The sequence below is a fragment of the Phascolarctos cinereus genome, unplaced genomic scaffold, assembly GCF_003287225.1.
Source record: "Phascolarctos cinereus isolate Bilbo 61053 unplaced genomic scaffold, phaCin_HiC Scaffold_5;HRSCAF=322, whole genome shotgun sequence".
In the NCBI taxonomy this organism is placed as follows: domain Eukaryota; kingdom Metazoa; phylum Chordata; class Mammalia; order Diprotodontia; family Phascolarctidae; genus Phascolarctos; species Phascolarctos cinereus.
The window spans coordinates 369,943,971-369,968,587 of NW_027555958.1; the positions used below are offsets into that span (position 1 = coordinate 369,943,971).

The 24,617-nt window shown below is 39.2% G+C and overlaps 1 protein-coding gene and 1 pseudogene across 1 annotated transcript in view; one reads left to right on the plus strand and one right to left on the minus strand.

The window, feature by feature from the left end:
• The window catches only part of KCNH1 (potassium voltage-gated channel subfamily H member 1), a 502,700-nt gene that overhangs the window by 81,032 nt on the left and 397,051 nt on the right, over positions 1–24,617 (plus strand). The gene's annotated exons all lie outside the window — the stretch shown is intronic.
• On the minus strand, positions 23,450–24,190 carry LOC144457989 (OCIA domain-containing protein 1 pseudogene; annotated as a pseudogene).

Consider the following 24,617-nt stretch of genomic DNA (forward strand, 5'->3'; position numbering starts at 1 on the left):
CATTTCACTATTATTTTGTGCAAGTATTTCCATGTTTTTCTAAAATCATTGAACTCATCATTTCTTATAGAATAATATTATTCTATCACAATGATGTACCACAACTTGTTCAGCCATTCCCCGATTGATGGGCATCCTTGCAATTTCTTGTTCTTTGCCACTGTTAAAGAGCTGCTTATAAACATTTTAGAACATATAGATTCTTTTCCTTTTCTTCTAATTATCTTTGGAAATAGACCAAGTAGTGGTATTGTTGGGTCAAGAGGTATAGGTAGTTCAATATCTCTTTGAGCATAATTCCAGATTGCTCTCCAAAGTAGTTGGATCAGTTCACAATTTCACCAACAATGAATTAGTGTCCCAATTTTTTCACATTCCCTCTGACATTTGTGACTTTCCTCTTCTATCATTTTAGCCAATATGATAGGTGTAATGTGATATCTCAAGGTTGTTTTAATTTGTATTTATCTAATCAATAATGATTTAGAGCTTTTTTTCATATAACTATAAAAATTTTTGATTTCTTCATCAGAAAACTGCCTGTTCATATCCTTTGACTGTTTATCAGTTGGGGAATAGGAGGTCTACTCTTTAAAAAACCAAGAGATTGAAGAAGTGGATAACTTTGGAAGTATGTATGTGCATGTGTGTATGTGTGTGTGTGTGTGTGTGTGTTTGTGTGTGTGTGTGTGTGTGTAAATGAAATTAACAACTTTGAAATCTTTTGTACAAACCAACAATGTACCGAGTATCTAAAATATGAGGGCATGGAATCCAGTGCAGGGGGAGGGGAATCTTTGTATCAGATTTTTCTGATAAGATTTTGGTATCCAAGAAATATAAACAATTACACACACACACACACACACACACACACACACACACGAGAAGCCTTTTCCCAGTAAACAAGTGGTCTAAGGATATGAACAAAAATTCTCAAAATAATTGCAAACTATTATCAAATATATGAAAGAATGTTCCAAATCACTATTAAAAATACAAATCAAAAGGACCCTGAGTTTTTACCTCACATCCTGCAAATTGGCAAAGATGACAGATGATAGGAACAATAAGTGTTGGAGAAGTTGTGTGATAGGCATCTAGTACATTGTTGGTGAATAAGGACAACCATTTTAGAAAGAAAGTTGGGATGATATAAATAAAATGAGTAAAATATCTATTCCTTTGGATCTAGGTATTTCATTACTAGACCTTATTGCATTATAACTCCAAAGAGGTCATTGATAAAAAGAAAATGTTTCCATACACATTGACATTTTTATAGCAGCAGTTTTTGCAATAGCAAGGATTGGAAACAATATAGTTACTCATCAATTGGGGAATGGCTAAACAAATTGAGGTATATGAATATAATGGAATATTGACAACATTTTAAGAAATGATGAATATAGTGAATAAAGAGAATCTTGGAAAGATCTTTAAGAACTGAGGCAGAACAAAGTAATCAAAAACAATATATACATTGATTACAACAATGTAAACAAAATGAGCAACCATTAAAAAATCAAAAGAGAATGTTGCAAAGTTACAAAGAATAAGCGTACTAGCTTGCCTCAGTCCTTGAAGTAGCTTTTTTGGGTTTCCTTTGGGCTATTACATTAAAGATTTTGGTTAAAATAAAAAAAAATATCCAGGAGGAGATTAAGCTCGTATTAGCCATAAAAACCTTTGCTCAAATTAGTTTTTACTAGGAAAATGAGCCTAGAAGGAATGCAATACAGGAAGGATGTTTGAATGCAGTTAAAAGGCAGACAGGGAGCATAGGATGGCATGGAGGGCCTTTGGGGAACCTGGAAGCAGCATGAGATTTGCTAAGTACCTGGTGTCCAATTCCAAATGGGCAGGAGGTGAAGGAAGGGAGGCTAGAGGGTAAATAAAGACAAATTATATTTTTGAGAGTTTTAACCTAAATCTGAGTCTAAAAGGTTAAGTGGGACAATTGCCACAGTATCTCGGGAATAAAGTACTGAGTGAAAACAATTGAATAAAAAGGGTTGAAAAGAATTTATTTGGGAATTAAAGACTTGAGGCAAAGAGCAGTTCGTCCTTGTTAAAGGGAAGTAGGAAGAAGGAAGGAGAACAAGGAAAGGGAAGCAAGTGGATAGAGTAGGATGCTTTGTGCAGTTACCCTTTTATGTTAACAGCCTCTGAAATGGTATATTCAACAAAGGAAAAAATTGTATTGAACAGGAATATAGCCTCTCTGCAGTGACACAGAGGAAAGAATAGGACCTTGTAAATAATGTGATTTAGAAACATTTTTTAAGGAATACCCTATTTGTGTCTCACCCTATGAAAGTATTTCCAATAAAAAACATGAGTATAGATGAGATAATAAATATGAAAATGTTTTGAGCTCTTCAGAAAATAGTACCATACAAATTTCAGTTGCTGTTATAATGAACCCCTGGTAAAATCACCAGCAATCCTTATTATTTATTTATTTTTCTGGCATCTGCTATGTTTGGGGCTCCATGGCTAAGGGCATGTATGAAGGAATTAGAAAGCAGGCTCCTATGACTGAGGGGCTTCCAGTTTGGTCAGTAATACTGTGAATATGAATAATAAGATGAAAGCTCACATTTATAGATTGCTTCCTGTTTTATAAGAAGCTGTATAAGGGATCGCAGCAACCCATGAAATAGGTAATGTAAGTGTTATTATACACATTTTACAGATGAGAAAACTGAGGTTTAGAGACCTAAAGTGACTTACTCATGGTGCTCACATAGTTAGAAAGTAGCAGAACCATGATTCAAACCCAGGTGTCCTAACTCTTAAGCTCAGGACTCTTCATATCATTCTGGGCATTCTGTAGTTCTGGAGACAAAAATGTATAAATATTGTCATATCTTAATAAACTCAATAAAAACAGCTATGTGATTATGAAAAAGCAACAGGTAAACAACTACAGTTGTATAGTTAGCTCAGAACATCTATGTTAAGAGGGTGTGGGGTAAAAAAAATAGCAATAAATATGGAGTTAGGTTAGTCATAGAAGAATTCTTATAGAAGTGAATTTTGAGCCAGGTCTGGAGTAGTGTTTAAGACACTGGATTTGGATTCAGGAGTAACCCAGCTCAAATCTCAGTTCAGATGCTTCCTATCTGTGTGACCTTGGGCAAGTGACTTAACCTCTAGAGGTCTGCACCTACCTCACAGGATGGTTATAAGAATCCAGCAAGGTAATATATGTAAAGTGATTTGCGAACATTAAATAAGAATGTAAATGCTAGTTATGATTGCAAATATTATTAAAAGTTGTAGGTATAGATTGACAGATATAACAGAGAATGAATGAATCAATGAATGCATGAATTAAAAATTAAATCTTACTATGTGCCAGGCACTGTGCTAAACATTGGGAACATAAAGACAAGCAAGTCAGATTGTCTGAAAGAGGAAGATGAAATATAAAAAGGTGCTAGAAGTGAAAAGTAGAGGCAGTTGGGTGCTAAGCAGCATTGCTTAGGGATAATGAGAAAGTGTATAGTACCTCTGGGATTAGCCTAGGTGAGGTGGAAGCTCACCAACTGGAGCTCAAGGTCCCAGGGGTGGAAGTTGGAGTTCCATTGAGAGAAGACGGCCAGAATGTAGGTGACAAGGCTTGAGGGTGGCCAGGAACTTACTCAATAGCAATGCCATTGGCTGTCAGATCAGAATTTAAGAACAATTCTAAGAACTGAGCTGCATGAAGTGATGCAATGCATTTTTTAAAAAAATCTAATAAGGTAATGAAAATAGAGACAGGATAACAATTTTTATTGCAAAGTAAAATTAAATAAAAGTTTTGTATTGATCGATCTGCTTTATCCTTGTAATATTAAAAGGCACACAGAATATAATGGGTCCTTGATTAATTACCAAGAAATATGCTTGGGGAACCTTGAACTAAGGGTAGGAGGAGCCAGAGGAACCAGTAATGGGTTATTTAAACACCTGAGAAATGCCGAATCAGGGGAAGCATAAGCCCCCTTATGTTCTTGAGATGATGCTTCCATTACCTTGCAACCTGGAGAACTTTGGACCTGAAACCAGTGGATGAACTTCCATGTTCTGAGCCATGCAGTAACCTTTGCCTAAAAGTAGAAGGACTTGGTCCGTGTGTTAGGTTTTTCAGGATTTAAAGGAAGGGATGGGGCTTGTCTCAGGGCCAGCAATAAAAAAGCCAGTTGACTTCAGCGAAGGCATTGGTCTGAACTATTGTTCGTATTGTTTTGTATTGAGCTACTATTTATTGCTGTGGTCTCTGAATACTAGGAATTAGACCAGGCATCAGATCATTCAGGGATCTCTGTGGTGGCAGGCCTACTCTCCTATCTTTGTTCTTGGCTAGACCTCAGTTCCTTGGATCCCTGACTTCTCAGGGTTTTGTTCCATGGAACTTCAGTGTGCTGACTGATCTTTTTTCTGATCCTGAATCTTGTCTATACCGTCTTCTAATATCTTCTATTCTCTAACAATTGACCAACTGACCTCAGCTGAGAGCCTATCTGTCCTCAGTTCTGGTGTTCTGCCCTAGAAAATGTATTGACTATATCGCTTTTCACCCAATGGGAACAAATTTGAGAACCTATTGGCATCCTTTCCATATATCTCACTTGTATTTTATCAAAGAATACAGGTTGTTTATTTGGTATTACCATTGGGTTACCTCAGAGTAGCTTAACCAAGTCATTGAGAAGCATTGGCTGGTCTGGTCTGGGTACTTCATGTGTTGTTTAAATGTCTATCATACAGGGCTAAGCTGTTATGCCCTAATCTCATGCTGAGAATTGAATTCACCCACATTTGCTGTATAAATCTATGGGAAAGGGGCTGTTTGTAATTGGAGTGCTGACAAGCCTGTAACTCCAGCCACACTCATGGGTGCTGCTGTAATCAGTTATGGGTCGACATTAGCTAAATTGAGTATCATCCATCATGCTTATTAGATGTGGTGGGGGATATATGCATACTGAAAGATCAGCAGGAAAGACACATTAAATATAGATGAACTGTGTTTTCTCAAGCAACTGAATTCAGGAGTAGAGCAGCATACAGACAAGAGAGCAGCCTCGTTTCATTGGAAAAGAATTTATGAGAAGTAAGAAGATAAGGAGGCTGACGAGAAGAGAACACCCAAGAATTGCAAAAATAAATTAAATTACTTATAGTTTGCCATTTACAAAGCAAACAGCAGAGTATGAGAGTGGAAAACAGCAGTGATTGATCACATGGTTACAGAAAGCTTTCAAATCACCATTTTCTTATGTGCCAATATGTCACCCAGATCCAAACAAGCCTGATAGCCCAGGTGGTTTTCATTAAAAACAGTTTGGGGAGATTGGGAAAAAAAAACATTCTCAATAGAATTATACAGGTTATGCTTAAGATCTTATTAGATCATGCTTCTTTTTTCATTTATTGACCTTTGCCACCAGAGATAGGGATAGGGACTAGACCTATGATTTCATTGGCATAAGGAACTCCCAGGTGAAGAAACTCCCTCCACCAATGCCTATCAACACTTTTCCTACAACTTTATGGTTGTAGAAAGTTGCTCTAATGACTGAAAAGTGACTTGCCTGGGGTCACAGAGCCAATATGTGCCAGGGGCAGAACTTTGTAAAACCCTGCAATGTATAGAGCTAATAAGAATAGATAATTTATTTTTGACGGTCTGCAGCATGTGGTACTCTTTCTTGAGATGATTATGGTGGCTGCAATATACACTAAGTCACTTTTCTTACATAAAAAATAAGAACAGATATTCTTAAGGAACTTTCAATCCAATATAGATGACATTGATGTGGTTGGATTTTAGGGGTGAGGTAGTGTAATGGATAGAGGGCCAATAGAGAGAGGGTCAATAAGATCTTGGTTCAAGTCCTTCTTCTGACAAATACTAGCAGTGTGACCATAGGAAAGCCACTTCTTCTATTACTGCCCCCAGGCAACTCCGGCTGATTCTAAATTACAGATGAATTGCCCACCTGCATTGGTGGTAGGAGTCTCTACACTGTTACACTGTTGAAATCCTAGGGACTAATAATAAAAATAACTGCAAATGTTAAAGCTGACAAATGACACAGCACCCTAAAGTTTGAAAAGTGCTTATATACTTTATTCATTATTCTTCATTCATTCTTTATTCATCCTCTCAAGCTATGGTCTTATACCATATGCTCAGCCAAGCTCTCAGAAAAAGACGTCTATTCTCATTGCCTTCATTTCCTTTCTTCTCTCTCTTCAAGCCTTTGTGATCTGGTTTCCTACCTCATCAATCAGCTGAAACTGCTCTTTCCAAAGTTCCTAATCATCTCTTTTTCAAAGTTTTATTTAATTTTAATTTTTAAAATAAATTTTATTGTTAGTTTTTGTTGTTAAATTGCAAAAATTTCTGCCAGTACCCTTCCCAGAGAGCCGTTTCATATAGCAACGAATATTTTTTAAAGAAAAAGGGGAAAAAATCTAACAGAACTGATAGGTTCATTGAAAAAGTTAGAAACTATATGCAATATGCCACCCCCATTGACTTCCCTCATCTGCAAAGGAGTGAGGTGGGAGTATCTTATATTTCTTCTCTGAGGCCATGCTTGATCGTTGTGACTTTGCAACATTCACTTTTGGTTATTTTGTGGTGGTTTTTTCCACTTACATGGTGGCAGCGAGGTGGTGCAGTGGATAGAGTGCTGCCCTGGAGTGAGTCAGACTCATCTTCCTGAGTTCAAATCTGACTTCAGACATTTACTAGCTATGTGACCCTGGACAAGTCACTTAACTCTGTTTGCCTCAGTTTACTCATCTGTAAAATAAGCTGGAGAAGGAAACGGCAAATCACTCCAGTATCATTGCCAAGAAAAACCCAAATGGGGTCACAAGAGTTGGACAAGACTGAACAACAATAACAAGTCATTGTGCATTTTTTTCTCTTGGCCCTGCTTACTTAGCTCTTTATAAGTTCATGTAGGTTTTTTCATGCTTCTAGGCATTTGCTATATTCATTATTTCATCACCCATGATCTCATAATTATCAGATCTGATGACCTTTTCTCAATCTTCCTGCTTCTTTACCTCTTGGTGGCATGAGACACTACTGACTACCCTCTCCTAGATATTCCCTCCTCTCCTTTTTTATGACTTTGTTCCCACTTGGTTCTCCTATTTGTTTCACTGTTCTTCCTCAGTTTCCTTTGCTGGATCATCCTATGATACTCCCAATTGTGTATTTATTCCAAAGTGCTGTCCTTGTCCTTCTGATCTCTTCCCCTCCCCTCCCCTCTTTCCCATTTCCCTTTTCTTCCCTCTCCTCTCACCTCTTTTTTTTACTCTCTGTCTCGAAGATATCATCAGGTGACATGGATTTAATTACCATTTCTAATACAGGTGATCTATATTTTCAGCCCTAATTTCTCTTTTTGCTCCAGACCTACATCAAAAACTACCAACTGGACATTTCCAATTGGATAGTTTCTAGGTATAAGAAATCCAACATGTGCAGAACAAAGCTCATTCCGTTTCCCCCCCAAACCCAGCCTTCTTCCAAGCTTCTCCCTTTCTCCCAAGGATACTACCATCCTTCCAGTCACCCAGTTTTGCAACATCAGTATCATCCTTGAATCCTCATTTTCCTTCACCAGACGTATCCAATAAGTTGCCAAATTTTGTCTTTCCTACCTATACAGCACCTCTGAAATCCATCCCTATTCACATAGCCACCACTTCAGTCTAGGCCTTCCGTACCTCTTGTCTGAACTATGATAAGAGCCTAACTGGTTTTCCTGCCTTTTCCAGTTCATCTTCCAGACATCTGGAAAAGTCACTCTGTGCTGAGTAAATTTTAGTGGCTTCTTATTTCCTCCAGGATTGAATGCCAACAACTCAGTTTGGCATTTAGTGCCCTCCACAACCTTGCACCCATGTATCTGTACTGCCTTTTATATATTATGACCCTCCACATACTCTACACTCTATCCAAACAGACCTTGCTGTTCCTTATACATGTTATTTCATCTCCCATAAAGGGACCTCTGAAAAACAGGCTGTTCCTCATACCTACAGTAAACTCCTTCTTTACCTTTGCCTCCCACAATCCCTAGTTTTCTTCAAAACTTACCTGGTCCCCTAATTGCTAGACCTTTCCATTAATATTTATTTATTAGTATTAATGTTATTTTAATATTTATTTATCTATGCTTATATATAAGTACATGTTATTTCTCTATAAAGAATGTAAGTTCCTTGAGAGCAACTACTCTTTGATTTTTGTCTTCTTAATCCCAGCTACTAGCATCATGTTCTGTGCACAACACTAGGCTGTTAGCTTAAGAAATGATTGTGACATCCCTGGAGCTTTGCAATAACCCAGGGAAGTAGGTGGTGCAGGTATTACCTGTGTTCCTACTGATGAGGAAATTTAGGTTCTGAAGCATTTAGTGACTTGCCCATGGTCGCAGCTGGAAAGTGTCAGTATTACAATAGAAACTCAAGTATCAAGATTTAAACTCTCTTTCTGCTCTGCCCAATTCCTCTCCCTTTACTAAATGCACACTATAGGTATACTAACAGCCAAAGGGATATTTGGCAAGTCACTTTTGTCCACTGGACTTCAGATTCTTCATTTATAAATTGAAGAAAATGATCTCTGTTTCTTTCTAGCTCTCTGACATTTTATGATCCTTGAAATCATGACTGCTTATAGCAGGTTAGAACAATGAGTAAATTATGTTTCTCTTTACACTTCTCTTCACAAAGCTAATTTTTCAAAATTTGTCTTAAGACAAATTTAGAAGAAACCCCTAAAAACTGGTTCCACTAGGGTGAGGAGGCACCCACTCTGTCCCCAGGGTGCTGTCCCTTCTTTAGAAGCAGCCAAACCAAAAAAAGGTTACCCCAAACCTATTTAAGTCATGACTAGGCAAAAAAAAAAATTCCCATCCTTCAGATTCTCCATATTTCCCTTAGTTTGATCTAGAAGTTCTTAGCTAGTTCCTCAAACCCTTCTCATATGCCTAGTATAAAAACAGGATCCCTGGAACCCCGTGTGGTACTTCACCCAGTCCAGCCCAACTGACTTGTGTAAGAGCACCTATCCAGGTACTCCAGAAAATCTTCTCCTCCTCTATGTGGATAAACCCTCTGTTCACCCCATTCACTTTGACTTTCTGCTGATCCCATTCCTCCAACTTCCCCACTGAGCTGTACAAAGTAAAAAGCTGTAATTACTTTAAAAATAGTTATACTGGTCTGATGCCTCTCTAACACTGGAACAAGTCCTTAAGCCAGAGACATCGTTCTTGACCTCTGAGATTAATAAGTGAAAACGGTTCATGTGTCACAAGTGTGTGCAAATTAACTAGTTTGGGTAAAGCTATTATAAAGGTAATTTGTCTTAATTCCCCTTCTACCTATCTTTCTGTACTTCCCACCTTTTTTTTTTTTAAACTAGTTCCCAGGTACTTGGCTCTGTTTGATTGCTTTGGGGCATGTTGGCCAAGGTCACCTTTATGTGTGTCATACATTGGTCAAGCCATTTAGTCAATCAAAAAACATTTATTATGTGCCTGCTATATGTCAGGCATTGTAAAAGACAGTCTGCTCTCAAGAAACTCACAGTCTAATGGGAGGGACAATATACAAACAATTATGTATAAATAAGCCTTATACAAGATAAATAGGAAATAGTGGAGGGATGACACTAGAATTGAGGGACTGGGAAAGCTTCCTATAGGAGATGGATTTTAGCTGGGACTTGAAGGAAGCCAGGGGAATGAGGAAGAAGAACATTCCAGCCACTGAACGTGGCTGGAATTGGGAGATGGAGTGTCTTGTTCAAGAACAGCAAGGAGGCCAGTGTCACTGGACCCCAGAGTACATGGGAAGTGGGATATAAGGTGTAAAGAGCAACGCAAGTTACTAAGGACTTTGAACGCCAAACAGAGGAGTTCATATTTGATCCTGGAGGTGATAGGGAGTATTGGAGTTTATTGAATAGGGTCGACATGGTGATAAGATTACTTTGACAGCTGAGTGGAGGATGGACTGAAGTGAGGAGCTCTTTGTAGCACGTAGACCAACTAGCACAATATTGTAATAGTCTAGGCATGAGGTGATGAGAGCCTTCACCAGGGTGGTACAGGAGTGTCAGTGTCAAAGGAGAAAAGGGGGTGTATTCGAGAGGTGTTATGAAGGTAAAATGGACAGGCCTTGGCAATGGTTGCAGCAAGAGAGAGTGAGAAGTCTAGGATGACATCTAGGTTGGGAGTCTGGGTGATTGGGAGGATTGTGGTGTCCTCAACAGTAATAGGGAAATTAGGAGGAGAGGAAGGTTTGGGGAAAAAGATAAAGGGTTCAGTTTCTTCATCTACTAAATGAGATAGCACTGGATAATCTCAAAGGTCCTTTTCAGCCCTAAAATTCCAGTTCAGTTTGAATTTCCTTAGTCTTACTTTTCTTGTAAATGAGTTAACACATAAAAGCATTTGATGATCCTAACACCTCTTATCAATAGACTTAAACAAATAATAATTAAGCTGAGGGAATAGAAGTGTTTTTATCTCTGACCGAATAGTTAATTAAATAAAGAGAAAAAAACCCATTTATTCTCTTGTCTCAGATTGCCTCAATTACTCTGGGCAGACATCTCACAAATGCCTACATTTAGTTAGGAAGAGGACTGTGTGAGAAAGTTGTTGGCTCTGGGCAGCTCTATTCCATTTTAGCAGAAAAAAGCAAAAAGTAGTAGAGTGGAAAAACACTGAAATTGGAGGCAAAAGACATCTTGGTCACACCCCTTGTTAATTCTACCTCTGACTGTTCTGTGTAATATCCTTCTTCTGCAATTTTTTTTTGCTTCTCCCTGTTCTTCTCTATCCCCATAGTTACCACCCCAATATGGTGCCACTGGCATGGACAATTGTGATAACATTTTTGCAAGATGTTTCTGCCTCTACTCTCTAACTCCGTCATTCATATTCCTGCCCTGCTAATGTTCCTTATGCACAGATCTTGTTAGGTCATTCCTCTCCCCAAAATTCTTCACTAATTCCCTTATTTACTCTGGTATTCTTCACAATCAGGTCCTATCCTTCCCTTCTAGGCTTATCTCCCTCCACCTTCAAATTTTACATATTTTAGGGCAGCTAGGTGGCGCAGTGGATAGAACACTGGCCCTGAAGTCAGGAGCACCTGAGTTCAAATCTGGCCTCAGACCAAACACTTGACACTTACTAGCTTTGTGACCCTGGGCAAGTCACTTAAGCCCAATTGCCTAACAATAAATAAATAAATAAATAAAATAAAGCTCCAGAAGGCATGGAGGAATATTGACAGAAAGGGGCATGAGTTGCAAACTTCTGTCGCTATTCCTACCAATGGCAAAAATGTTAAAAAAAAAATTCTACGTACTTCAGCTGAGATCTGCTCCTCATTGTCTTCTTAGCAAGTCATGCATTTATGATCCTAGGATCAAAGATTTAGAGCGGGTAAGGACCTCAGATCATTTGGTCCAACTAACTCATTTTACAGTTGAGGATAGTGAAGTCCAATGATTTTAAGTGACTTGCCCAAATCATTTGGGTTACTACTTACAGGTTAGCATCAGCTGTTGGATTCAAACCCATGCCTTCTGATTCCAGAACTGTTACTCATTGTACTGTAACACTGTCCTGCCTCTGCCTATGCTTGTGGCTACAATGTCCTTCCCTGCCCCTCTCTGTCTTTTATTTTTTAAAATTCCTATCCATTTTTTAAAGCCCAACACAAATGCAACCTTCTTCAAGAATTCCTTATCCCCTTAGTTGTGATGACCTTTCTTGTTTATTTTATTATTTTTTTTATTTTTAGGCAATCGAGTTAAGTAACTTGCCCAGGGTCACACAGCTAGTAAGTGTCAAGTGTTTGGCCTAAGGCCAGATTTGAACTCAGGTCCTCCTGACTTCAGGGCTGGCACTCTATCTACTGTGCCACCTAGCTGCCCCATGATGGTCTTTCTTTTTAACATCTGACTTTGAGTTAGAAACATAGCATAATCGAATGGATATGATTGTAACGGAATCCTACTGTGCTACAAGAAATGACCAGCAGAATGATTTCAGAAAAACGGGAAGATTCATATGAACTGATGCAAAGTGAAGTGGGCAGAACCAGGAGAACACTGTACACAGTAACAGCAATATCATACGATGATCAGCTATGAATGACTTAGCTATTCTCAGCAATACAATGATCCAAGACAATTCTAAAGGAATTGATGAAAAAATGCTATCCGCCTCCAGAGAAAGAAATGATGGAGTTCTTTCAGAATGTATGGAGTTTCTGAACTGATGGAGTTCTTGATGAATGCAGATCGAAGTGCACTATTTTTCACTTTTTTTTTCATTTTTTTGGGCTTTCACAACATGGCTAATATGGAAATGTTTTGCATGATTACACATGAATATCCTGTATCAGATTGCTTACTGTCTCAGGGAAGGGGGAGGAGAGGAAGGGACAGAGAGAATTTGGAATTCAAAATTTTAAAAAAAGAATGTTGTTTTTCCATGCAATTGGGAAAAATATCATTTTAAACAAAAGAAAGATGGTATGTTCAAAGTACTGTGTTAGCATATCAGATATGAAGACAAAAAGAAAAACGATCCCTTTCCTCTCAGCTTATACAATTTATACAGGGGCATACAAAATTTTTGCAAATAACGTACGATAGTTTGTAGAAGAAAAAAACACGGTAAATATTCATAATAGGGGATCAGAAAAGGCTCCTGAGGTAAGTGGCACTTGAATTGAACCTGTAAAGAATCTAAGGGCTAATAAGAGGCAGCAGTGAGGAGGAAGTGCATTTCAGGCATGGGGCTCAGATAAGTCAGTTTGGCAGGAGTGTAGATTATCCGAAGGAGGGAAATGCAAATGAAATTTGGAGAGGGAGCTTGGAAAGGCCAAGCTGAGGAGTTTCTGTTTTTTTCTTAGCAGCAATAAGGTGCCACTTGAGGAAGGGAATGATACATTCGGATCTGTGCTTTAGGAAAATTAATTTGACAGCTGCATGGAAAATGGTTAGGGAGAGGAGAGACGGGAAGCCAGGAGTTCAAGAAGGAGACTATTGAAATAGTCCAGGTGAGATGTGATGAGGGCTTAAATTGGGGTGGTTGCTGGGCAATTGGCGAGAAAGGCACAGATGTAAAATGTACTGTGGAGGCAGAATTGACAAGACTTGGTAACTGATTAGACACGGGAAGTGAAGGCAAAGGGAGATTTTTAAACTTGGGAGATTAGGGAAGGGTGGTCATACCTGTAAGTGAACTAGGAAGGTTTAGAGGGACACTAAACTGAGGAGAGGAGGTACACTCTAAAGTACCTGTATTGTTGCCATTTGTGTACGTATCAAGTTCTTTGAAGAAGTAGCAGAAAACAGATGAGTGGAAAATAGAGGACGAAAGCAGGAGCAGCACACTGTCCTTTCCTGGTTCTCTGCCTACCCTCAACTTCAGGACAAGTGCTAGCACATCAAGGCAAAACTGGCACTGGTCTTTAAACTCCATGACAGCAAGGGCTTCATCCTGTCAAAACTCTATCTCTCCCATTCACAGCACTCAGGAAGCACATAGGTGTTTTTGTGGGCTTGAACTTTGCTGTTCTTCAAATATAATTCTATTTCCTGACCCACAGCTTTTTCACTGGCATTCCCGATACCTAGACTGCCGTTCCTCCTCACTTCCACCTCTTGGCTTCCCTGGCTTCCCTCAAGATTCAGCTCAATTCCCACCTTCTGCAAGAGGTCTCTCCTGATCCCCAACTCCCATTGTTAGCGCATTCCCTCTGTGCTGACTTTGCATTTCTCGTGCAAATGCCTTATAGGTACGTCTTTTGCCTGTTGTCTCCCCAATTAGAATGTGAACTCCTGAATGTGTTTTTGCCTTTATTGAATCACCAGCATTTAGCATAAGTGTCTGTCATCTAGTAAACACTTAATAAATGCTTGTGGAGTGATTAGCTGACATGGGTACATTCAGTAAATAGTCATCAAGTTATTATTAACTCTTACTACGTGCCAGGCAGAGAATGTCTCATTAGGGAGTATAGACAGAACTTTTACTTTTATATTTTTTAAAAGGTGAACACTTACTGAATATTACTAAATCATAAAGGCCATTGTTTTTTTTTTCATTCAATGAACTAAAACATGAAACAAAAAATTAGCTCACTTTTAAAAATTAATTGTCCTTAAAAATATAGAAACTTTGTAAAGGATCACTTTTAACCAGCTGTTCCCCTCATCCCCAAAATAGAGAACAACTCTTTTAGGCTTATCTTTTGGCTTAAAAACATTTTCCCCACTTGATCCTGGGCTCCTTTGCCAAGAAGGGTCAGCGGTGGAATTTAAGAATTAGTAACCATCCGTATAGAATTTAAAATTTTAATTTTTTTCTTCTTCCTTGATTTTACCAGTCAGAGCCCCAAGGCTATTTACTATGGTCTGAGCATGGAAAAGAAAGTGGCCAGGAAAGTTGAAGGGAATAAAAATGTCCGGTTGATTTTTCTGGATCCAACTGGAATGTGTAAGTGAGCATGTTGAAGGAAGGAAGGAGAGTGAACCTCAGACTTCTTGACCTTGATAGTATTTGGGCTCCTCTAAGCAGAAGCACCCCTTAGGTTGCATGACAGTGTCATATAGTCCAGAAGAAGAACCTAGGGGTGCCAGAGGGATTAAGTCATTGGCTGTACCCCTGTCTTTTTTTGTATCAGGGCCTAGAAAAAGTAGCAGAAAACAGATGAGTGGAAAATAGAGGAAGAGGGGGTAGCTAGGTAGTGCAGTGGATAGAGCACCGACCCTGGATTCAGGAGGACCTGAGTTTAAATCTGGCCTCAGACACAGCTGTGTGACCCTGGGCAAGTCACTTAACCCCAATTGCCCTCACCAAAAAAAAAAATAAATAAAAACTAATGAAAAAAAAAAAGAAGAAAACAGAGGAAGAAAGCAAGGAGCAGCACACTGTCCTTTCCTGGTTCTCTGCCTACCCTCAAATTCAGGAAAGGTGCTAGCACACAGCAGGGTACCCCAAGGCAAAACTGGTACGCAGTCTTTAAGCTCCATGAGAGCAAGGGCTTCATCTTGTCAAAACTCTATCTTGCCAAGTCCACAGCACTCAGTAGGCACATAGGTGTTTATGTTGACTTGCACTGAAAACTCACAAATTATATGTCCATGGACCAATCACTTCTCCTCTCTTAAACTGAGTTTCCTCATCTGTAAAGAGGAGATGATAGTATTTTCTGTATACTCCTTATAGGACTGGTATCAGGAAAGCACTTTGGAATTTAAGTACAATATAATAATATTTATTACTTTTTGTTCTCATTGGTGGAAAAAAAAAATCATCAGAGGAGGGAGCTCCTTGTGAGGAAACACCCTCTCCCAATTCAGTCCAGCCATTATTCTACAATTTATCAATTTTGGGAATTGCCAAGGTCATATGGTCAGTATGTGTCAGGGGCAAGACTTGAACCTAGGTTGCTTTGGCCCCACGCCTGGCCCTGATGATGCTGCTGCTCCTCTGCAGTGGAATATAAAGCTTTATGACTGTGATGTCAGTAATCTTTGTACAGAAAGGAAGGCACATTTCCCACCAGGCACTGTCAACCCAGTGGTCTTCTATTTCCAATGCACCTCTCCTGATACTAGCCAAAAGCTGAAAAGCAGGAACTACTCTCTATTTTAATCATAGCAAACAAGTCAGTTTCCAAGTCATGGAACAGCATAGTCACTTGTTGGCAAGTGTGTTTCAGGGTGCTGTGATTGCCACTTACTTCCTTTATTGAATGTTGTCAAGGCAAATCTCATGCAGGCGGTGGCGGGAGTACACATGACAGCAGTCTTTTATCTTATTTTGTTGGTTTCTCTTAGAGCTGGAATTGGATTGAATTTTCTTTGTTTCTACTCTAAATATGGATGGGGCTACCCAGCCAAATATTCCATATTAGTTTAAACAGAAATATTGATTCAAGGTGCTATAATAGGAAAATCTCCTCAGAATTCAGTGCAAAATGATATTCCCAGTTCCTCAATAAGAATTGGCATGAAAATCTGTCATTTTGTGGTAACAAACAGGCAATATTTCTGGATCCTTGTTAAGTCACTCGGAAACTTCTTTCCTATGGATGGATCAATCAATCAATAAGCCCTGAGTGGTGGTGTTCAGTCGTTTCAGTCATATCCAACTCTTTGTGATCTCATTTGGAGTTTTCTTGGCAAAGATCCTGGAGTGGTTTGCCATTTCCTTCTTCAGCTCATTTTCCTTCAGTTGAAGAAACTGAGGCAAACAGAGTTAAGTAATTTGCCCAGGGTCACACAGTGTCTGAGGCCATACTTGAACTCAGGAAGATGAATCTTCTTGACTTCAGGCTCAGTATTCTATCCAATTTTCCACCTAGCTGCCCAAGCACTTATTAAGCACCTACCATGTGCCAGGCATTATACTAAACACTGAATCATTACAACATAGTTAAATTATTACTGAAATATTTGTTAGGTGCTTACTGTGCATTGTTCTCAGTGCTGGGGTAAAACTAGGTATGTGTAAGATATACACAGAGCAGATGGAAAATAAACTCGAGGAAATGCACTAACAGCTAGTGAGGATCAGGAAAGGTTTATATAATTTTATATTATAGAAGAATATATAATTATGTAAATAATATGTTTATTACACATTCATCAATCTACTGAGAAGCATTTATTAAGTACCTACTATTTTCCAGGCACTGTATTAGGCACTTAGGATACAAAGTCAAAAGAGAAATAGTCTCTGCCCTCAAGGAGCTTCCATTGTAATTGAGGAGACAACATAGACATACACAGGTGTCAAGGACATACCCATAAAGTAGACAACAAAATGATCTTCGAGAGCAAAGCATGAGCAGCTGGGGGTAGGGGGAGGTGCAGGAGAGGAGGAGGAAAGGCCTGTTCGTCAAGGTTGTGCTTCATCTGAGTTTTGTAGGATGCCAAGAATTCTAAGTAACAGAAGCAAGGAAGGAAAACATTCTGGACAAGTTGTTGTTGAGTCATTTCAGTCATGTTTGACTCTATGTGATCCCATTGGGGGTTTTCTTGGCAAAGATGCTGGAGTGGTTTGCCATTTCCATCTCCAGCTCATTTTACAGATAAAGAAACTGAGGCAAACAAGGTTAAGTGAGTTGCCCAGGGTCATAAAGTTAGTGCCTGAGGTGAGATTTGAACTCAGGGAGATTGGTCATCTTGCACTACCTAGCAGCCCCCTTCTGGACAAGGGGAACAGTTTAAACAAAGGAATACACATAAAAGATAGAGCTCAGTTGTATGCGGGAAAGTAAGGAAGCTGGTATGGATGTATTGTAGAAAGTGGAAGAGAGTAATGTGCAAGAAGAATGGAAAAGATATGAAGGGGTCAGGTCACAAAGAGCTTTAAATGTGAAGCATCAGGATTCTTAAAAAAATAAAAACACATAAATTTATTTAGTGACAGTATGAAATAGTGGGAAGAAAACAGACAGGACTGTGAGGAAAAAGATCTGATTTCAAATTTTGACTGTCATTTATTCAAATGATTAATTTAAAATTAATTAATTCATCTAATTAGAAGCATCTAGATGGAACCAATGGATTGAGGGCTGGGCATGGTGTCAGGAAGACCTGTGTTCAAATCCTGCCTCAGACAATTATTAGCTGTGTGAGCCTGGGCAAGGAATTTAACCTCAGTGTCCTTATCTATAAAATGGGAATAATGATAGCACTACCCAGGGCTGCTGTGAGAATAAAATGAAATAATATATGTAAAGAAAGCGTTTTATGAACTTTAAATAAATGCTAGCTGTTGTTTATTATTATAATTATAATTTGTTTTTATTATTATTACTTATCTAGATCTTTATTTTCTCATCTGTAAAATGCAGGACTTGGACTTGATACTGTCTATAGTTATCTTCCATCATTTATAAAATATTTTCCTAATCATATTATGATATAGTTAGTGTTATTATCCCTAGTTTACAGATTAGGACACTGAGGCACATAGTGGTAAAATGACTTATTCAGTGATAATACACAGTGTTCAAATGTTGATTCTGCACCAGGATTTGAATCCACATTTTCTCTTTCTAAATCCAGTGCTCTTTCTGTTATGTCATTGTGGTAGGACTATATAATAAATGGTTGCCCATTTATTAAAACAGTTATTAGTTTTCTCTAAAAAGCTACAAAGTGGTCCCAGGACCTGATTGTCCCCAGCTTCCTAGTCACCAAAGGCAATACAAAGTCCCATCCACATGTAGTCAGGTCCCCTTCGTCTTGGTGGATTTCTGAAAACCAAATGAGGTACCATATCCTTCATTATATCTTGTTCTGATGTCTAGAAGAGTTTCCATATGGAGATAAGGGGAAGAGGGATATCACATACAAAGAAGCTAAATGTTACTGTATTCTTGTTGCATATCCTTGCCAAATTAGGGCAAAGTTAACCTCCTTTTGTTAACTAATTCAATTTTTGGAGGTGTGCATCATTTTGTTCTAACATCAAGCCCTCCCCAACAATCATGGTACCCTTGCCCTTTGGGCAAGTCACTGTCTCTCTGTTCCTGGTGAAGCCACATCTATTAATCTATTAATAGTGAGCACTCCTCTTTTATCAGAATTATTTCTTTTTACATCTTTAGAATTTCATTTTTGAGAACATCTCTTGGTCCAATATCCTCTGTAGAATTTTAGGCTATTGTGTTTCATTATAACTCTCCTTTCTCTGAAGGAGTTTAGATTTGGAGAAAGTAAACTTCAATGTAAGGTCATGATGCATGGCTTTCCTCTTCTTCTCTAACATAAATTCAGTGTGGAAGTGGCCACTGCCACCACAGTTTCCTCATTACTATGTGAGCAACCAGTTCCTCCCTGTTGGTCAGAATCAGGATCAGAATAGTTGGTTGGTTGGCAAGAGGACATTACTATGTTGGAGTCAAGGTACACTGTGTCCAACTGTGACTGAGAAGACCAAGATGAGCACAGAAGGCTCTTCCACAGATTGGGCACAGATAGTCCGCATGAACATTTGGAGTAGGAATCTCTCTTTTTCTATTTTTTTGTGAGGCAATTAGGGTTAAGTGACTTGCCCAGGGTCATACAGCTAAGTAAGTGTCTGAAGTCAGATTTGAACTCAAGTCCTCCTGACTCCAAGGCTGGAGCTGTTTCCACTGCGCCACCTAGCTGCCCCTGGGGATGTCTCTTAATTTACACACTTCACTTTTCTTTTGAGCTATTGAAATTCTGCTTCACTTGTAGAGCATAGCATCTTTTTTGATGAGGGCACGCCATACCAGGCAGTCCTATGCCAGTGTCTCCTATGTCACACAATCGATTCCAGAGTTCTTCAGAGATACCTTGAGAGTGTCCTTATATTGCTTCTTCTGACACTTATCATTCCATTTTTTGAATAATGAGATTATCAGTAATGTATACAAAATTTTTATCAGCTTGCCTGCTTTTGTTAAGTAGAGATGTCTGGATGGTTGATGTGTCATCACTGTCACATCATGTCTCTGTGCCAGTTTAGTGATCTGTTTCTGGAACTCTAGTCTAATTCTTCTTTCTGTTGAGATGGTCCAGGTTTCTTCTGTATTCCCATAACAATAGGACTTTGTTTTCCCCTTTCATTGATCCTCACCCAATGCTATCAATTCTTCTTTCTCTCCTCTTTGGTTCCTAGATTTCTTCACATCAAATTATCTTTCTAATGTAATCCTTCTGTTAGATGCTCCCTCTTGGCATGAAAGACCTAGCTGTACTTTGAAGACTTCTCACTTATTTGTCTCATTGCACTACCCAGAGGAAACCTGGGGTCTTTAAGTGCCTGCGACTCCTCCAAAGGCAACGACTAATTTCTTTTATGAGCACTCAGGCTTGCTTTAAAATACAGTTTACTCACATAGTAATGGAATGAGATATGAGTCCATAGATAGTAAGGTGACGTTCCTCCATCCTAGTATAATTCTCTCTCTCTCAGAGACTATTTAAATTGTCATGGATGGGGCCCCAGCAAGGGGGATTACTCGGTTTGCTCCTCCACTATGGTGCTATATATCTCATTGCTCTTTTAATGCCAACCACCGTCTTCTCAGTACTCTGCTAACTATTGCTGGTGTCCTCCGTTTCCAGCAGAGGCTATGAGTCTATGCTTCTGTTTTGATTCAGTGTTCTTCTCTATTCAGTTCTCCTCCCACAGATGGTGCTAGTTACCTCCACTCCATGCATACATTTTAAAACAGCTTGACCATTGAGTAATTATGCTAGACCCTCAATTGTTAATGTTCCACTTTCTTTTCCACCTTTGGGGCATTGAGTGCCTCTGGTTTATTTAAATGAAAGGTCAAATAATCCTTTCATTCATCTGAAAAGGAGTTCTCTGTATGGCCCTTGGAACGGTCTGTGTTTCTTCTCAACATTTTATCTGATAGGCTGTTTCTTCTCAAGTTGACTTTTATTGGATTTTCTGACACAAATGTTCTTTTTCTGTCCTTTTCAGCAACCCAAATGTCCACATTTAAAAGGGACATTACCATAATGAAACATTCTTCTCACATTTGCTAAATACCCAGGTCCCAAGGTCTCACCCCAAACACAGAGGGTCTTTTTATACAGCTGTTGGAATGTCTCTTTGTTGAATTTTTTAAACAGGCCTCTGTTTTCCCTCTGGACTAGATCTTGGTGAATATATTCCTACTGTCTCCATCCCTAAATACTTAATCATGTCACCAGTTTCCACTGAACAGTTTGGGCCTTAGAGAGACATTTTATCTCTTTCAATCTCTCCTCCTATCTTCTTCTGGAGTAGCTGGACTGGGTATACAAATTACCCCCCAGCTTTTCCCCAGAGATCTCCAAAAGGGAAGGGGAATGGAAGAAGTCCTAGGAAGGCAGTAAATGTCTTGATTGTCAGGTTGATAAATAGCTCCTTTGGCATCCATCAGAAAGTAGTCACCAACCACTATCACTTATTTCTTCTTACTTTGACCATTACTAAGTGGGCTTTTTTTAGGTGACACTTGTGAATAATTCACATCATCATTCTTCAGAATTTAAGAAGTGGTGCCGTTGTGACAGGGTCAATCATTCAGTCATCTAGCATTTATGAAGTGCTTATCATGTTCAAAGTCCTATGCTAAAGGTTGGGGATACAAATAAAGGCAAAAAGTAGCCCATGCTTCAAGGAGCAAGCAGTGGAATGGAGGAGACAATATGTAAATAACTAAAATAACATGCAAACAAACGAGATCCATTTAGGAAAAATTGGGGGGGGAGGGTAAATTCAGAAGGTAGACACTAAGAATAAGGAGGACTGGAAAAGCCTTCTTGCAAAAGATGAGACTTCAGCTGAGACTTCCAAGGATACCAGGACAGCCAGGAGGCAGAGATGAGGAGGGAGAACATTCCTGTGGGGGATAGCCAATGAAAATACTTGATTTTAATGGGGGATACAGTGTCATAGTTGAGGAAGAGCAAGGAGATCAGCACCACTGGATTGAAGAGTACATGGAAGGGAGTAAGGTATAAGAGATTGGGAAGGTAGCAAGGGACTGGGTCAAGAAAGGTCTTAAATGCTGAATGATTTTATATTTCATCCTGGAGGTAGTAGGGAGCCACTGGAGTTTTTTGAATAGACGAATGAAATGGTTGGACTTGCACTTTAGGAAGATGATTTGACAGCTGCATGGATGATGAATTGGAGCTGGGAGAGACTTGAGGTAGTGAGAGCAAACAGCAGGTTATTTCAGTAGTCCAGGTATGAGATGATAAGGACTTGACCAGGGTGGTGACAATGTCGGAGGAAAGAGAGTATATGAAAGTTGTGTGTAGGTAGAAATAACAGACCCTGACTACAGATTGGATATGGGAGTAGGTTAAGAGTGAGACGTTTAGGAAGGCACCTAGGGCATGAGCCTGCATGACTGGGAGGATGGTGGTACCCCTGACAGCAACAGGAAAATTTGGAAGATGGATTTTTTTTTTGGAAAGATAATGAGCTCAGTTTTGGACACATTGAATTTAAAAAGTCAATGAGACATGCAGTTTAAGATATCTAAAAGGCAGTTGGAAATGTTAAGAAAGGAGACCAGCAAAGAAGCTACTGCTGAATAAGTAGATTTGAGAATCATCTGCATAGAGATGGTAATTAGATTCCTGGGAGCTGATGGGATCACCAAATAAAATAGTATATAGAGAGAAGAGACAAGCGTCCAGGACAAAGCCTTGGGGGCCCTCTGCTGTTAGTAGGTGTGGCATGAATGAAGGTCCAGGAAAGGAGACAGAGACAGGTAAGTAGGAGGAGAACCTGGAGAGAGCAGTGTCATGAAACCTTAGAGAGAAGAGAGTATCAAGGAGAAGAGGGTTATTGATAGTGTTGGAAGCTTCATAGAGGTCAAGAAGGATGAGAATTAAACATTTTTTAATTAGATTTGGCAATTAGGAGATGATTAGTAACTTTGGAGAGGATTCCCAGTTGAAAGATGAGGTCGGAAGCCAGACTACACCCACCTCATACTCCCTGGCTTAAAGGAAGTGACTTAAATTTCTATGCACCTCCAAAGCATCAATGATCTCTCTCTTCCTACTCTCTCTCACATTCTCCCATTCTCCCACCTGCTAAAACAGGGCAGGATTCCCCTGTCTCTTCATCTCTCTCTTCCTTTTTTCTCCTTGAAGCTCTTCCATTCTTTCAAGTAGACTTTATTTTCCCTTGTAACCTAAAGAGTAGTGAGACCTCTTTCCAGCTCTTTAACCTTTCTAGGAGGGGAGAGCAACAGTCATTTTGTGCAGATGTTAACTGTTACTTAGTATTGCTAGAAATAAAGCATAGCATACTCTGCAGGTCCCCTTAAGATTCCTCACACTAGTTCAAAGTGAGATTCTCAGTCCTTTATATTTTTGTTGTTTTCAATTTTAGTTGATAAGACATACATGAAATTAAGACAAATCTTTTACGGGAAAAAAGGCAAATTTTTCACGTGGGGCTTTAATACTTAACACTTTTGGTTGCTTTGGCCACGTGTGCATAAACACACAGATTGTATTTAATCTGTCTCTGCCTATTCTGGTGCATCAGTCTTTTGATGATACTTTAACTTTAAAAGAGCAGTTTAATCAATCTTTGTAAACAATTTCATAAACTCTATAAAATCATAGCTCCGTACCTTCATTCAATTAGTGTCCCAAGAAGCATATACTGATACAATATATTAACTTTAAAAGCCATGATTAATTTAAAACATCCTGGTAAACCATGCTACTAAAACCCAAGTTTTTTCTTTTGAGTATGCTTGTGGAGACTGTTCCAGCACTTGCAGGCAGAAACTTAAGAGCACCTAGATGAAGCTGGTTAGCTGAAATTCTTTTCAGTAAACTCAACGCAAACTCTTCAGTAGACAGCTCAATTTATTACACATCCCAAGTATTTCCATATTGGTTTACTTTTTCTTCTTTTTTTGGCATTCTTTCCTGCATAGACTTGAGAGGGGTGTCACCTTTTATGATAAGCTCACTTCATGTATTTCTCTGTTTTAATTCCTCAATTCTTCATAGGCAACAACTTTTCTGACTTTCTTCCACAATTTTATCAGGTCCTTGGGCAATATAATTAGTAATACCAGTAGGAGTTGGTCCATTCATGGAAGGTTGAAGAGGCTTGGTTTATAAGGAGGAAAAGGACCTTTTTATGTACTTTTCTCACCTATAGGGGATGTTCTAAAAGATAAATGTGTAAACATATTTGAATCAAATCCTGGTTGTGAAAAATATCTAGGCGATTCAAGTCGATGCTAGACATAGACCTTCTCCAAGAAGGCAATTTTCAAACTGTTTAAGTTTCTCTTGGCATGTTTTCACATAGGAAAATTTTTTCTAGCAAAGTGTCCCATTACACAAGCAAATACACGTTTAGGGATAGACTATACTTGGGGTGATTGAAAAGAATTCCTTTAGCAATTAATCCCTCAGTAACCAACACAATAACAACACACTTGTTGCAGAACAAGGCACAGATGTGTGCCAGAAGCCTTCTCAATTACATTCAGTGAAGACTTTTCCCTCCTCTGCTGAAATCTAATCCATTCCTGTGTTAGGGAGTGGTGGTGAGACTTCCATATTCTGCTCTGTCCCACAATTGGTCCTTCCATTCATCTTTCCTGTGAGTTGGAAAAACTCAAGGTCAGAAACTCCAGAATGACACAAATTGGCTCTATTTCCCAGGGCAAATCACTTGAATCTCTTGGCACTCTTGAACTGAAGAGTAGGTATGGATTTTCCATTAGGAGGGGGAGTTTTAACTTCAGTGCAGGAACCAGGGCTGAACCCAGGGCCACCTCTCAGTGCCCTAGGATTAGAGATGCAGAGCAGATGATGGATGAATGGGAGTGGAGAGAGGTCACAGCTTTCTTGAAGACAGAAAGAGACAGGGAAGCAGAGGGCTAAGCCTTGGGTTCCCTTGCAGGCATCACCCTCCCCTTGGGGCAGGAAGACCCTTCATCTGCCACCTTGATTCTCAGTCCTTTAGATCAGGTATCATAAGTAACTCATACATAAATGTGCCTTTCACATTTACATGCTA